The sequence below is a fragment of the Mastomys coucha genome, unplaced genomic scaffold (genome assembly GCF_008632895.1).
Source record: "Mastomys coucha isolate ucsf_1 unplaced genomic scaffold, UCSF_Mcou_1 pScaffold13, whole genome shotgun sequence".
Classification (NCBI taxonomy): domain Eukaryota; kingdom Metazoa; phylum Chordata; class Mammalia; order Rodentia; family Muridae; genus Mastomys; species Mastomys coucha.
In genome coordinates this window covers 45,477,166-45,493,928 of record NW_022196895.1, presented here as the reverse complement: position 1 = coordinate 45,493,928, position 16,763 = coordinate 45,477,166, and the positions used below count along the sequence as shown (strand labels likewise).

The window sequence follows — 16,763 nt, the reverse complement described above, 5'->3', positions numbered from 1 at the left end:
GTGTGTGTGTGTGTGTGTGTGTGTGTGTGTGTGCCACCTGGTGTGGGTGTTGGGACTTGAACTCAGGTCCTCTATTAGAACAGCATTTGCTCTTAACAGCTGAATGATCTCTCCAGTCCAGGAGATGTATGTATATCATATATGTATATATATGTGTATATATATATATATATACACACACACATATGTATATGTATACATACATATATATGCTAGTCACATGATAGTAGCTTGCTGTGGTGCTCAGTACTGCCATGGTACTAAAAGTCTGCTGAGGAGTTATAACTCTGAGGAAAAGAAATGCCAGTCCACAATAAAGTTTTTAGTTAACACATTATTGTGTTTTCTACATACAACAAAAGAGTATAGTAGGAGGCCTCCTCATATAAGGTCATCTATGGAGGGAGAAGATGCAGGTGGGCCGTTGACTGATCACTGTGTGTCCTCACGTCTGTAGTGAATTCAACTGTGGTAAAGGTCTCACAGAGGTCCCAAAATGAAAGCAGATCAGGGCATAATGTGAAGGCTGATCCTAACCTCACAGAAGTCCGTTCCTGTGATGTAGCGGGCAAAACCTCATTGGAGCAGAGAAGTGAAGGCTACAGAAGTTTATATGTTACGTGAGGAGAGAAATGGGCAAATGTTGGAGTGAGGGTTGGGATAAGGGATTGTGTCATTAAGATGAAAAACACAGTATCTGTGTTTTAATGGAAAATTTAAAAAAGAAAACTAAACAAACTTTTTAAAAGGAAATGGAGAGTGAAATGCTTGACTTGGAGTAAAGTATGAAATCCAATGTGTTTATGGATGGAGTAGCCTTGTGTAGGGTCTGTACAACTTAGGGGTCAGGATACACACACACACACACACACACACACACACACACACACACTTACATCAGAAAGGAAAGCAGATGAGGATAGATGAAAACCATTAGTAGACTGGTAGTAGGGAAATATAGGTGGTCTTAATGTGATCGCATTTTTTTATTACACTGAAGGTTGCAAATTTTGTTGGACAAAAGAAGTATTTCTGATAGCAGGTAGACAGCTTTCTTGGGAACTATGGCAAAGTTTCTGGTTAATACTTGGGGTCCATTTGGGAGTTGTGGCAATTATTGAAAGGGAGAGGTGACATGGATGATTTTCTCCTAAAGTAATTAGATGTGAGAAATGGCCATACATCATGTAAAAAGTTGGAATGTTCCAAGGTTGTTTTTGCTAGGTATGCACAAGGCTATGAAAGGGAGCAAATAAGTTGTTTTTTTTTTTCCCATCACAGAATTATTGAAATTAAAGACATGGACTCTAGTGAGAAGGATGTGAGAACATGTTAGGGTGATAGACAGTGAGAGATATAGTTGCATCCATAGACTGGAATTCCTTGCAGGGGAAGAAGAGTTAGAACTGGGTACATGAGCATTATGGAAGGACAGGTGGTGACAGAAAATGGACACACCATATCAAGGGTTTGAAGGTATGTGGCAGCAAGGTGTGGAAAAGTGCATAAAGAATGGAAAAAACAAAACAAAACCAACCAGCCAAACAAAAAGCATAATTAAATCACACCAACCAATCGACAACCAACCAACCAATCAACCAAAAAGCAAAACCAAACCAAACCAACCAATCAACAGCCAACCAACCAACCAAAAAGCAAAACCAAACCAAACCAACCCATCAACAACCAACCAACCAACCAACCAACCAACCAACCAACCAACCAACCAACCAAAAAGCAAAGTGAAACAAAACCAATCAATGAACCAATCAACCACCAACCAACAACAAAAGAAAACAAAATAAACAGGTAAGGGCTTAGGGAAAGATATAGAAACCTGCTATCCATGAATACAGAGATCATCAAGGTTGTTGGAAAAACCATCTGTCAGAAATCCCATCAATGAATGTTGTAGCCTTTCTGAATGAAGAGAAATGACCGCTATGGTGCTCAGCAGAGAACTGATGTCTGGTGATAGTGTTATGGGTCACAGACTTCTCAGGAACAGAGAAGAGGAAGATGCATAAGATATTTGCATTAACATGTAGATAGACATCAAATGCTTCTACTCAGGGATAAAGTGGTCTTGTGGGAGTGGAGGCAGCCACTGTTTGAGAAGGCAGTTTAAGTGGTGTCCTGTAGTATCACAGAGTTGCAGATGGAACAAGAGGGTGAGTATACAGAAGAGTTTGCAGGGAACTGTACACAGGGTTCAGTGGATGACTTAGGGGCTGGGAGAGCAGTGGAAAGTGAGGACATTTTGGCAAAAACACACACAGTTGGGGTAGATGGTGGTAGGATGGATGGCCTGGAAAGATTAGAGAGTATTAGGACCCCGGACAATGATCAACCTTGGGTGATCGTGTGGCTCAGGGGAGGAAGAGGACTATGTGTTTAGGCATCCCCTGTGGCTGTTGTGGTGCTGTCAGGGGATAATTAGAAATTATGTAAAGACCTCTGTGGTCCACTCTGCCTTTCAAAGCCATTTTGCTTGGGGGAAAACAGTATGTCTTCGTCAGATAACTAAGAGAGGGAAACACTGTGAATTTTTCTTGCTCCCATGCAATATGTATTTGAATATAGTAATACTATGCATAATAATATACTATGATATACATCCTTGATGTTTCTGAGCTCCGCCTGCCAGTCAGAAGAATGGTACCTTCTGTGAAGGAGAGTTTCAGAATCAATGAGCTTGCTCTCAGTGACTTGGCAAATAAGTAGCTCGGAGTTTTAGATTTACTTTACATTTTAATTGTTCTACCCCAATCCCCATTTTCTCCTTCTATATGTTCTTGGAGAGCTTCCCAGATGAGCAAGCTCTCTTCTCTGTTGTGTGCTTGCTGGTGTTTTTGCAGCTTTTGGAGGCTGGCCTCACTGCTGTCTGTCACTGCCCTCCTTCCAAAGCCAGTGGTCCCCAGCAGTTCTTAAAGGTTGGATCCTTCCTTCTATTTCTGTTCACAAAGAACCTCAGGGATGCCATGGATCTCACACACTTACAGACTGATACAGGACCCATACATCCTATTAATACTCAGGCCTGCTGCTCAGTCTAGCCTTACATACTGGTCTTCTTGCTCTATCTGGTTGTTTCTTTAAGAAGCCTGTCATTACTCTTTTCACCAAGCCTGGCACTCCACTGGGCACTCTGTTCCCATTCTCTTCCATGAGTTCTGGAAGAACTCCATGCTAATCAATACATGCAGATGGATGTCTGCAATAGGCCCCCAGTAAACAATGCCTAGTATGAAACCCCTGAATAGTCAGTGAAACTTCGGAAAGGGGCTAGTTCAAAACAGGTTTTCAAATTCTGACTTATTTCATAATCTCTTGGATCATATCATAGATTTAAAACACAGATTTCTGGGCCCCGCTTTTGAGGCCTTTTAATTCTTCACAATGTAAGTTTTCAAGCAATACTGATACTATTGGTGATAGAATAATGCTTATAGGCCACTGGCCTGGAACACCTGAAATTTTCTTTGAAAGTAATGTTGAATGGTAGCAAATTAGTGTTTCACTTACTATCTGACTAAAATACCATGTGAGTTTAAATTAAAGCCTATAAATTATTTAATTGGTATATTTATTAGTCTATAATATGAAGGTTAAACTTGGCACCTTGCACATGCTAGCTGTGTATTCCACCACTGAGCTAGATTCTTAGTTCCTAACATTCTAAATAAAATTTTTGGTTAGTAGCCACTACTACTAGTACTCCTCCTCCTCCTTATTATTATTATTATCACCATCATTATTGTTACTGAAAATTTATTCATACAGAACAGTAAAACTCAAAATAAAAAAAGGTAAAGTGAAATTCAGATAAAGGGATTCAGTTGGTGATCTTGATTATCAGACAATGTTTCTGAAAATGTGGCTACATGCAGGTAAAAGAGGCTCTGGGAAGGCTTCTGATCCTAGGTGTTTTTGGAGGGCTGACTTTCCTGAGTGAGAATTAACATTCAATGCACCATCCAGTCAGTCCCTGTTAATTTCCTCTTCACAGGTAGATGACATCAACTGTGCTGCAATGAGGGTTTTGTGAACTAGATAATTTCAACAAGAACAAATGCAGTTTATGTAACACTAGCATACTGCCAAAAAGAAAAGGTTTTTTTTTTTTTTTTTTTTTTTTTAACTAAGGATAATTCTAGTAGGGAGAAGAGAGTTAAGAAAATGACTTATGAAATCAGAGCCTTTAATCACACAGTAGCTAGAGTCTTGGGACTAAAGGGGCAATCAACCATAGCAAGCTAATAGCATTCCTAGGTCTTCTGTCTGGAAAGGAAGGAAAACATTATTACACCATCTCCATGACTTTTTAGGCTTCTCACAACTTTAAGAGTCCATAATGAGTTATTTAGTTGGCTAGTTTTCGAGCCAAATTCATCTCCATATGGAGTTCATTTTTTTAAAGAACATCAAGGTTGCTTTTTGATTCCTTTACCATCAGTGTCCATGAGCTTGGCAGAGATGGAGGCACTAGTGTATGATTCACGTGTTGTTCAGCCAGCACGGGGATGAAGTAGGATGGGTGACATGGCACTCAGAAGTGAGGAGTGGACCGAGACTCATTCCACGATGTTTTCTATCACAGAGGAAGTAGAAGAGAGGGAAGACAAAGGAGGGAAATGTGTAGGAGGTAAAGCTTCATGGCTTTGGAATGTAAGACTTTGAATTTGGATTTAGTAAGTTTCATAATCCACAGTATTTCCCCCATGGCAAAAGCAAAAACTGGGGGCTTGTGTTTAGGGGAATGAATAGCAGTGTAGACTCTGTGGCCAGTTACTAACTCGTAAGGGAGTGTCTAACGCTCCACTCTATTGTGAGAGTCAAATGAGGGGGGTTGTTCTTGCCTTTCTACCCCCACTTATCAGCCTGTTTCTCGAAAATATTCAGTGACCCCTGTTGACAGTCTCTTCTGCTTTAGACACTCATGACCTCCTTTTCTCATCTCCAAGGACACTTGTTCAATGGTTTTGAGTGTCAATTCTCAAAACCCTAAGTTCAAAAGGTAAGATCAAGGTCACCGCATAACATTTCACTAACAAGTTCCATTTGTTTTTAATGCTTATAAAAGTTTCCCCTGAGAACGTAGCAGAGTTCTAGTTTCTGTAAGTGATTGCCTGGCATATTTGATACCCTCATACCACTTTTCATCTTAGCTAATCTCTTCCAAAGATTACTTTACAGTCCATTTACTTGAGCAGGAGCTACAACATCCCCAGTCTGTATGTGTTGAGGGCAAATGTGAATATTGAAAGTGCAGGCTAAGAGAGTTTTTTATTCTTGATGTTATTCCGTACTATAATTCCTTGGGCTATATATTTAGGAACAAGAGACAAAGTGCTTTAGATAGTTCCATGGTTATAGTATCTATTCCTCACCCGTCTTGGAAAGAAAGTAATTCTATAGTGACATTTATGCGACAAATTTTTGTCGCCATTCTATTTTGGTAGCTGAACTTAGGGATCTACTTATTTCTTTGAGAGTAACTTTTTTTTAGTCAACTGATAGATGAGATGCTTCGATCTATCTCCAGGTATGCTATTCACAAGAGAACTAATCGCTCTTTATCAAGCTTTATGCAAATAAAGCCAAATCAAATTTATTAAGGTGATGAAAGAGAAAAGGGACTTTTTAATGGATAGCAATGCTGTGTGTTATCTAAATGCGAGGCAGATGTAATGATGCATTAGAAATGCCGAGAAAACTTAATCAGTGTAGAAAAAATATAATGAAATGGTTGTTTAAACACTGTAAAGCTAATGTTTGAGTAATTACTTCCCATTGAGCAGGCACTGTTTGATCAGTCATCCTGCCTGCAACATCTGGCCCTTTGATCCATTTTGGTTTTAATGTAATTTCCAAACTTCTAAATTTAAATTGTAGAATGCATGACTAAGTGGAGCACTACTGTAGGAGACAGTTTGTGCTACCCCGTGACAGATTGAAACTGTTCCTCTGATCACTGCCATGCTCCACGCATTCTTACCTCTCTGTCATGAAAGCCAGGATGGTAGGCCTCCATTTTTGTCAGATTAGATAGCAAATGCTTAAGGTATCTTGGGCCAGGCATGGTAGGTCACATCTATTATTCCAGCACTTAGGGACCGAGACAGAGGGATTTTGAGTTCCATGAATTTTCAGTACTTAACATATTGTCTGAGGAACCTTTGGTGATGGTAGGTTCTATCCAGAGTCATATTATCCAAATATGACTAATCCCACTAGAGGAACTCATCCTTATCATTCTGTTTCTCTGGAATCACTCCTAATATGTATCTCGGAGTTTATTAAATGGGATTTAAAATAATAATGATAGCCCAATCAGCTGAGCTGTCCCAAGATGTTGAGAACCCTGTAGTTGTTCAGTCCTTGAGGCTGGCTGCCCCAGCATTTGGTGTTCTCCCAAATTAACCATCTCTCACTGGAGCCAGTGGAGGGGGAGAAACTGGTAGTTACTCAGATTATTAGGACAGGTGCCTTAGTAGTCTGAATATGGTGTTAGGAGTCTAGGAAATTTCTAAAGGGCTGCTGGTCCCTATTCTATGATGAAAGTTTGTGAGCACTGGTGTTGCTGTCAGTGAAGGAACCATCACCAGCATCAGCAACAGTACTGCAAATCCACCTGAGTAGCAAGAGTGAAGTCCAAGCCAGAAAAAGGAATAATCTGCCTTCTCAATGAAGATTTGTATCTGTGGTGCTACCTGAAAGTGCTGCCAACAGTCGAGATGGGCCTTCGCATCCACATCAGTCAATGACATTCAAGCGAGCTCTTCAGGCGAAGCTCCCTTCTCATGTGATTCTTGCTTGGGACAAGTTGACATTAAAATTAACTGCACTATGGGAGCTGAGCTTAAGTTTCAGAGAAGATACATCGTGGTATTTCCATCAGTTCATCCAGTTGTTTTGTGCCTTTAGCATTTACTATCCAAGTCTTTGGTAGCAAATAATTTCCCATCTAGATCTTGAGATGAAAAGCTAACTTATGTCACTGATATAGAAGGTACAATAGACCATATTAGGACTGAGTAGTCTTGCCCTAAGGTGCAGGATTCCTTATTTTCAACTTTCTGGAAACATTAGAAACAGGAGAATTGTTGCAGACCATTATGAGTTATTTCCTTTAGCCCTTTGAACCTGTGCTTCAATATTCCCCCTCCTTTCTCATGACCAAAATATTGGCCTCGAGTTGTTTTCATCCTTAAAGAGTCAGGCATCTTGAAATATTATTGGTATCATACAATTCCCTCATTGAGAATATACAACTAACAGCTTTAGCACATCACAGGGTATGCATCAGCCTAGGAGTGTGTCTTTGTTTTTCCTTATTCTCTATCCAGAATTTCCCAAATTCCTCTATCCCATGCTTCTAAGCAACCACTCATGTGCTTTTGTTATTAAGCATTTGTCTATGGGGGATAGTTCATTTAAACCGAATCCCACAATCTGTGGCCATTTGTGACTGACCTCTTTCAGTTTGCATAATGTTTCAGGTCTATTCATGTTGTATAAGCATCTCGTTTACTTTTATTGCCAAATAGTATAGTACTGTACAGGCCTAGCACATTGGACTTGCCCAGTTACCACTTGATGGGCATTTGCATTTCTATACGTTGGCTATTATCATTACTCTTGCTATGAACATTTTTGTACCTACTTTTGTATGATCATGTATCTTCACTCTCTTGAATACAACCCCCCCCCATGCATGAGTGGGATTTCTAGGTCATCTGCCAATTTGATGATGATTGCCTTAGTTACTTTGCTATTTGCTATGATAAGACACCATGACCAAAGCAACCTATAGAAGAACAAGTTCATTGAGGACTTATAGTTTTAGAGGGTGAGTCCATGATCATCGTGGCAGGGAAGATGGCAGCAGCCAAGCAGCCAGGCAAGGAGCGAAACAGGCAAATAGGCCCTGGAGCAGCAGTTAAGACCTTACAACTTGATCCTCAAGCAGGGATCAGAGAGAGTTAACTGGAAATGGCGTGGGATTTCAAAACTTCAAAGCCTGCCCTGGTGATACTCCTCCTTCAATAAGGCAGAACCTCCTAATTACTTCCAAACAGTTCTACGAACTGGGTACCAAGTATTCAAACACAGGGGCCTATGGGAGTCATTCTCATTCAAAACACCACCATCGTATTTTGAGAAACTGCCAAATTGTTTTTCAAAGTAGCTACTCCATTTGCATCACACCAATATTCTAGGTATAAGAGGTTTTCCCACATACTCATCTATGGTATCTATTTTTTTTTGAACACTTGGACATCTTAATGTGCATTAGTTTTTACTGTGGTTTTCATTTCCACCTTCAGGATGATGAAATCCAATTTTATTGTGTTACAATTTTCTCTGTATATACCAAAGGTACCTGCAAACAGTCTCTACTCCTCTTGCCTTTGGCTTTTGTCTTTCTTTGTCTCTAACCTCCTAATAATATATGTCAGTTCAGGACAAGACACGGAAACCGTTCTAGCTAGATATTTCAACTGTGAAAGATTTTATATACGATCATTTGAAAGGAGTTGGAGAAAGAGGGGTAGAAGGCTGCCTCTTGTCAACTGCTTTAAAGAGTTTAAGTTATAAGAGGACTCCAGAGTTCAAGAAGCTTCTGTGACTCTGAATTCTGCTGTCACCACATTATCTGGAATGCTGAGTCTGTCCATAGAAACCTTTGGTCCCTTGTAGACATCAGCGGCAGCAGCTGAAACCACTGCAAGTGCATTTTCTTGGAATCATCAGTTGGTGTCAAGTATCAGCTACACAGGAGCATGAATAGAAAGGGTGAGAATAATGCTGAGTTCTTTCACGGCTTGCAGATATACACAGCTCTCCCCATCCTCGGCTTCTAAACAGAAAGGATCTTTCGCTATCAGGGTTAGTGATGGTCCCAGGCTTTGCTTAGAAGTATCATGGATAGAACTGAAAATTAAAAGAGCGCCCCCCCCAACAAAGGTTAAATTGAGACCTGCTTTGCATTGGAAAGGATAAAGAATTAATAGTAGAAAAGGGGTTTAGCTTAGAAAAACCTGGACAAGTGGCAGAGAAGAATCAGTTTAGGTTGAATCCTAGCGGATTGTAGAGGAAGGAAGGAAGGGAGGGCAAAAAGGTGGGCCAGAGTGGTATGGGGGAGGGTGAACGGCAGCTTGCTGCATGATGAGGGCCCCCACTACAAACACATGGATGAAGGTCAAGAAAAGGTTAAACTGCTCTGTACTACATAGAGTGACCCAGTAGTGATTTAAATTGCCTTTCAGAGTTTTATGGATTTCTCATTTAAGACTTTTTTCCCCATTGTAGGGCTATGGTGAATCTGGCTGTGAAGAAACTTGCTTTTATTCTATATTAGTCCTCTCTGGTGGTTTAAATATGCTTGGCCTAGGGAGTGGTACTATTAGGAGGTGTGGGCTTGTTGGGGGAAGTGTGTCACTGTGGGGGTGGTCTTTGACAGCGTTTCCCTCTAGCTGCCTGATGATTCTAGTCTTCTCCTAGCTGTCTTCCGAACAAGATGTCGAACTCTCAGTTCCTTCAGTGCCATGCCTGCTTGCACACTGCCATGCTTTTCGCCATGATGACAATGGACAGAGTCTCAGAACCCGTAAGCTAGCCCCAGTTGTTCTTCCTAAGAGTTGCCTTGATCATCGTGTCTCTTCACAGCAATGGAGAACACTAACTAAAACATCCTCTTTTAACAATGATCACTAAATGAGGAAGAAGTATGGTTCAACATTATTTGAACTGCACTGATATTTTCATAGTTGGAAGAAAAGTTATTCAGATATAACGACAGTATAACCTCAGGACCGTGTGGGTGTCTAGGTCTGCCTCCTTCTTCTGCTGTAGGTCCTAAGATTCTTACCTGAGGCGAGGAGGAGATCTATAAAAGAGGAGGAAGACATTAGAATTTCCTTGGGATAATGCATCACTCCTAAGTAATGTGGTAGAACTTCTTTAAGAAAAACGTCTTGCAAATGCTGACTAGTACCTGTCTTGCTACATCTGAAGCCTGTTTAATGGTATTTGTTACAACAAAGGTTTGACATCAGTATTAGTTACCTTTCTGCTGCTGTGATAGAATACTATGACCAAGAGTAATTTAGTGAAGGAAGGGTCAACTTTTGTCTTAAAGTTCTAGAGAGACTCACTCCCTTATGGTGGGGACAGCTTGGCAGCAGGAGCCTGGGGTGGGACTGGAAGCCAGCGAACAGTTGTCACATTTTTATCCACATCCTGAAGGAGGAGAGGACCCTAGAGCTTGAGTGTGCCAGCGATACCTTTCCTCAGCCAGGTTTCACCTCCCAAAGTTTTCACACGGCGCCACCAACTGTCAAGCAAGTGCTCATACCTACCTGTGAATCCGTGGGAGCAGGGGGAGGGTTCATTTCACAGTCACAACACCCCTAAGAGTGTACTCAAGAACCTGTTTCTTCGGATGAAAATAATGAAGATAAAAGGGTCTGGAGGGCGGAATTAATTAGCTATTTTCTAATACAAGGCATCATGTAACATGCTTGTGCTGCACGGAGAGGCTGGGGAGTCGCCCAAGTAGACGTCTCACATGAAGGAGAGCGACGTTGATTCTCTTCAGGGGCAGGAAGTTGAATGACTTAGGAGTTTTGCTTTACTCTCCTTTCTGTTTAGATATTGATCCAAGTTGGAGGGATATGAACTTTTAATCCTAAAAAGAATCCATAAATACCTTAGAATCTGGGAAAGTAAAGATTAGCCCAGTAGAAACTGGAATGTAAGGCAGTGATGTGGTTGAGCGTCTCCCCCCACCCCCCAATCCCCGACCCTCCACTCTCAAGAGAAGCACAAACCCTTCAGAATCGTAGATCATTTTGAATGGGATGGCCTTTGGAGTTTATCCAGTTCACTTCCCTGATGCTTCTGCTGAGGAACTTGGAAGGTTGGAGGATGATAAATCTCTTCCAGGTCACACAGCTCGACATTTGCCTGCTCTGTTCTGGGTTTGCCGTGGCACAGAAGCGCCGTCTCCAGGAGGTCAGAGAGAAGAACTTCATGGTAAAAGTCAGGACACAAGACACAGCTGAGCCACAGAATAGAACCACCGAGAGCAGAGCATAGGATGCAGAGGGCTTCATGTAAACACCCCCAAGAATGGAGCTTCCTATGGTTGACAGCAGACTTCGTGAACTCAGAGTGAGGGAGCGTGTCTCAGATTTATCTATCTGTAAATCATCGAAGTGTGCAAGCTATATCAGGGCTGCTTTTAGAAAGTACGCTATACACTAAATCAAATAAAGTAAAAACGATTGAGTGAGTTACCTATTTCTAGGCCGAATCTAAGTTCATGTTATTGAAACATGAAGGTGCCAGATTTTAGGTCTGTATTCTCTGTTAATAATTTACTTTTTTTTTCTTAATATATGAAAGTAGCAAACATTTCATCTGCTATGGTTTCCCTTCCAAGGATATCTTGTCAATGTGTTTGTTACTAGTGCCTCAATACAACCAAGCAGAGAAGCTTCCCTTTGATTTAAATTTTCTTCACTTGTATGTTTTATCACTGGAAGGTTATAAAGGGATAAAGAGGATAAAAGATACCTTGTATCCTCTATCAGGAATGATGCCTTTAGGCACCTTAAGATCAATTTTGTTCTATTTGCATTGCTAAAACAGGTTTGGGTTTTTCAGTTGGCAGACTGAGGTGGGCCTCTTTGATATCACACTTTATAGCATACGTATTTTATGTGTGATCTTTCAAGTATTAGGAGAATATTCAAAAGTTAAGTTACCAGATGCAACAGAGACCCGAGAATAAAGATCATTTGACATTTCCACACTTGCCAAAAGCACATCATACCTTCAAAGTCAGCATCGGACTGGCAAGCACCTTTGTAAAATCCTCTTGGTCGTTTCAACGAGTGATTCCTTTTAGGGTGCAGTCTGGCTAGAGGCTGCATCCCAAGCCTTCTGAACTGTTCTGCACTGGGTTTCAGACAGGACGTTCCATTGCCATTCATTTCATACCCAGCTTCAGATTGCAGTGTTTTTAAAAATGCTCTGCGAGTACTAGTTAGTTCATAGTTGTTCGTCCTAAGGGGCTGCAAACCCCTCAGCTCCATTGGTCCTTTCTCTAACTCCTTCACTGGGGACCCTGTACTCAGATCAATAGATGTCTGTGAGCCTCTACATCTGTATTAGTCAGGTACTGTCAGAGCCTCTCAGGAGATAGCTATACAGGCTATATTTAGGCTGGCTTGCCCTTCCTTCAGTCTCTGCTCCATAGTTAATCTCTGCAACTCCTTCCATGGGTATTTGGTTCCCCCTTTTAAGAAGGAATGCACTGTCCACCATTTGGTCTTCCTTCTTCTTGAGTTCCTTGTGGTTTGTGGGTAGTTCTTCTTGTATTCCAAACTTCTGGGCTCCCAGGGTCTCAACCACCAACCAAGGACTGCACATGGAGGGGTCTGATTGTTCTGGCAGCATGTGTATAGTAGAGGATTGCAATTTGATCATCAATAGGAGGAGAAGAGCTTGGCCCTGTGAAAGTTCTGTGCCCCAGTGTAGGGGAATGCCAGGGCCAATAAGTGGGAGAGGGTGGGGTGGCAGGCATGGGGAGGGGGGAGGCAACAGGGGTTTGTTTTTGTTGTTTTTGTTTGTTTCTTTGTTTTTTGGAGGAAAAACTAGGAGAAATTTACATGTAAATAAAGAAAATATCTAATAAAAAAAAGAAAAAAATGCTCTGCGAGAGAGCTAATTCAGGGCACTAGAACTAATAATTCATTTTAGAAGTACTTCTCATGTCATTCAGTAGGTGTGCATAAGCAGGCATGTGCAGGGGTTTATGTCGTAGGAGATGGGCAAGAGGAGGCCTCTCTTGTTCTGAGTTACTAATGCTTAGCATGCAGAGGGCCAGCCATGGCCAGCTACCTCATGAGACGTGACCTTCCCTTTTGCTCCTTTAAAAGTGGATCACCCGGAGTTTGAGTGTTGCCTGTGCTATGGCTACGACTCTCCCTGGGACAACGGATGCTGTCATTCTTTTTCTGTGCCTGTTGCAGGCTTTCCTGCCAAGCAGCTAGAGTGATTCAGGCATAAGAGCAGTGCATGTATGGAACTTTCCACTCACCGGACTCTTCTGCGTGGGAAAGCATCTACAGCCTGTAAAAATGTGTGCTTGTGCTGGGTCTTATTGGTTCCTTCACCTCTAAGGAGTTAGGTTGTTCAGTTCCCCTTACTCTCACTTGTTAGATGCTTACGCTCAAGTTAGGAGGTTGAAGTGACTTGTTCAAGATCATTTGGTTAAGCTGGTCGGGGGTGGCACACGCCTTTAATCCCAGCACTTGGGAGGCAGAGGCAGGTGGATTTCTGAGTTCGAGGCCAGCCTGGTCTACAGAGTGAGTTCCAGGACAGCCAAGGCTACACAGAGAAACCCTGTCTTGAAAAAAAGAAAAAAAAGAAAAGAAAAATAAAAAAATCGTTTGGTTATTTAACATCTAGATTACAAATCTCTTGATAGCTATTGCTGTTCTGCCCTATCTTGCAGTCCCTAATGTCATCATTTTCAAATGAACGGTGCAGGGGAAATGGTCAAGCAGTGACAATGATATTCCCACTCCATCTTTTCTTTTGTTATCCCATAGTATATGAAAGTATACTGCTTTGTACTTAAGAAGGGACCAGGGGGCAGCAGAAGCACCATGGGAACCTGGTATTTTCCTAAGCCAGGATTCTATGATACGTCTTTGCATCAGTACTGAAAGTTTCAACTTCTCTAGTTACCTAATTAGAACCATAAAGAATCTTAGTTTGTTCTCTTCTCTTCTGTTTTATGACACTACTCTTCAGGGGGCTCTGGGACCCAGTGGGAAAGCTGAGATTATTTTAGAAAGGGGAAATCTTGACTTTCTAAAGATCAACAAATCAACAGTTGTTTCTAAAGACAACTGATCAACGTTGCTCTCTTAGGACTTAGGCCATTCACAAAAAGTTTCTTCCGATGTACAACCTAAAGGAATAAGGATTAACAAGGCCTGGTTGTGCGCACCTGCTTCTCATGTTTTTTTGTCTTCTCTTGTGCCATCAGTGGGTTTATTCAATTTGATACTTGCTAAGAGACTGTTTATCTCCTGTTCCAGGGGCCATGAGTGCTGGGCGTATTTATGCATCTAGGAGACACAAACGCAACTATGTTTCTTTCCACATCTCTGCTTAGTTTGCAGCTGTGGTCAGTGGTAGCTTTGAGACCCCTGCTCAATTTTCCTGACTGCTTTCTAGACTGGACTGGCAGTACCCTTTGCCTCTGATGTTCTTTTGTGCTTGGTCACCAGCTCGTGGTCACCCACAACTGCTCCCTAAAGAGCTGACTCAGTTCAGATGTTAGGAAGGTCAGGAAAAATAATAGGAAAGATGAAATATTTAGAGGGGTCATTGAACCTCACAAAATAGAACTTTTATGTAATCAAATTGCTTCAGAAATAATAAATGTGTGCCCATAAAATTGAGATTATCAGATGATTCTAAAAAATTGGAATTACTTCTCACTTCTATTTTTAGAGTGAACATTACCTTCTATCCACTTCCTATAAACTTAACTCAGGGGGTTCACCACTCTATGTGTAGCCTTAGATCAATTTGTTTTGTTTTGTTTTCTTTTCTTTTCTTTTTTTTTCTTCAGAGACAGGGTTTCTCTGTATAGCCCTGGCTGTCCTGGAACTCACTCTGTAGACCAGGCTGGCCTGGAACTCAGAAATCCACCTGCCTCTGCCTCCCAAGTGCGTGCGCCACCACCGCCTGACACCAATTTGTTTTCTTACAGATGAAAACAAGATATAAAAGTCAAGAGCCAACCTAGATGTTGGGTAAGAGTTCCTGAGTGGGGCCACCTGCCTGGGTGGAGTAAGCAACAGAAAATCTGCCATATCCAAGCTAGTCAGGGATTCCACTGTTCCTGCAGGATCTGCAAGGTAGGGCCTGTTTTTCCACGTCATTGGATTTCAACTCAAATTAGAAATCAGAATTATAAGTGCTGGTGACATTCTTAGTTACTTTACCCATTGCTCTGACAAAGCGATTCAAGGAAGGCACTTGGCTCACAGTTCGAGGATGCGATTCTTTGTGGTGGGAAAGGTGTGGCAATGGGCGCTTGAAGCAGTTGGCCCTGCTGCATCCACATTCCGAAAGCAGGAAGAAGCAGAAGGTAGTGCTCAGGTCCCTACTCCTAGTCTTTAAGTCTGGGATCCCAGCCCTGAGGTCTTTCGACCTCAGCTAACCTAATTAAGATAACCCCTCCTAGTCACATCCTGAAGCTTGTCTCTTAGTTGATTCTCATTAATAGACTATTCCATGTCTGATTGATTGATTGACTACTTTTCTGACCAATCAGAATATACTTGTGGGCAAGGTTGCTGGTGTCATGTCTGGATTTTATTTTATTTTTTTTAGATTATAGCCTTCCAATATAAGTTCTTTTAATGTTTTTTTTCTTTCTACTTTCTGTTCTCACACAGCTCTACAAAAGGCAACGATTTAAAGTGCAACAGGCAACTAACATCCAGGAGCTCTGGAGAGGAGCTCAGAATATCTTCCATCCAGGAGCTCCGGAGAGGAGCTCAGAACATCTTCCATCCAGGAGCTCCGGAGAGGAGCTCAGAACATCTTCCATCCAGGAGCTCTGGAGAGGAGCTCAGAACATCTTCCATCCAGGAGCTCTGGAGAGGAGCTCAGAACATCTTCCATTCAGGAGCTCCAGAGAGGAGCTCAGAACATCTTCCTGGCTGAGCCTCTTCCTTCACCTAACTTGGTAGATGACTTCATCTTACTCTGGGATGTTCACGTCTGCCTCCGTAGCAGATCTGATGTCCTTTATGTAGCAAGGTCACTCCTATAAACTTCCCAGGCTCCAAATCTGTCTGTTGAGCTTTTCTCAGCCTGGAATTATAAACGTGTCTTTGTTCTATTACCCTCTCTTGATGCCAAAGCCTCTACATGTTCTAGGACTCAGTATACCTGCTGTCTGTTGAGATTGTAGGTCTTTAGTTTCTCAATGGTCACACTTCAGCCTGATCAGAGCTATCCTGCTTTATGTCAAATCATAACAAATGATGGAACATGTTATATATAACTACTACTGCTATTATAACACATACAATCTTAGATGTGTGCTCTTATATAGTCATGCTTCATACATGTTGTTAGTAGTTTTCACATTATGAAATTGCTATTATCACCAGACAATATTAAAGCATTGTTACATGCAAATAGAAAAACAGAAATTCACTAAAATAATTGTGTTGACTACTGAATGGGTATGAAGGGATACTGCAATATATGTAGGCGATATTAAAGGTGGCACTATAGAAAATGTGGGGGTGGGACCTATCTGGTATAAATATAGAATATTTTTAGTAGCTTTGAAGACTGGTCCAAGGACCTAGTTCTCTTTTGCTTGCCTTCTGTTTGATCTTGTGTTTATTATTCTCTCATTTTATTTGAATATGTAAGAATTTTTGTTTGTTTTTTACATTTTTGAATTTATATGTGACTACTAATATTCTGGGTGGTCTTCTTGACTTATAATTTGAGTTTTGTGGTTTTTCTAAGTTTTCTCCAGGTTATTGGGCTATCTTTTGTTATGTTCTACTTCTGTGAGGTGTTCTACATTTTACATTCTACATTCTACATTCTACATTCTATAGTCTAATACTTGCCTGACAGGGGACATATGATAATCCTGGGAAAGGATGAGGCTCATCCACCTGCACCCTGGATGTGCTGACCAT

The 16,763-nt window shown here is 41.4% G+C and overlaps 1 long non-coding RNA gene across 1 annotated transcript in view; it reads left to right on the top strand.

The window, feature by feature from the left end:
• The window catches only part of LOC116087638, a 17,276-nt gene extending 1,032 nt beyond the window's left edge, over positions 1–16,244 (top strand). The window contains exons 2-3 of the long non-coding RNA XR_004117532.1: positions 14,801–14,948; positions 15,492–16,244. This is a non-coding gene — a long non-coding RNA (uncharacterized LOC116087638). The remainder of the gene's footprint in view (positions 1–14,800; positions 14,949–15,491) is intronic.
• The last annotated feature ends 519 nt before the right edge of the window (positions 16,245–16,763 follow it).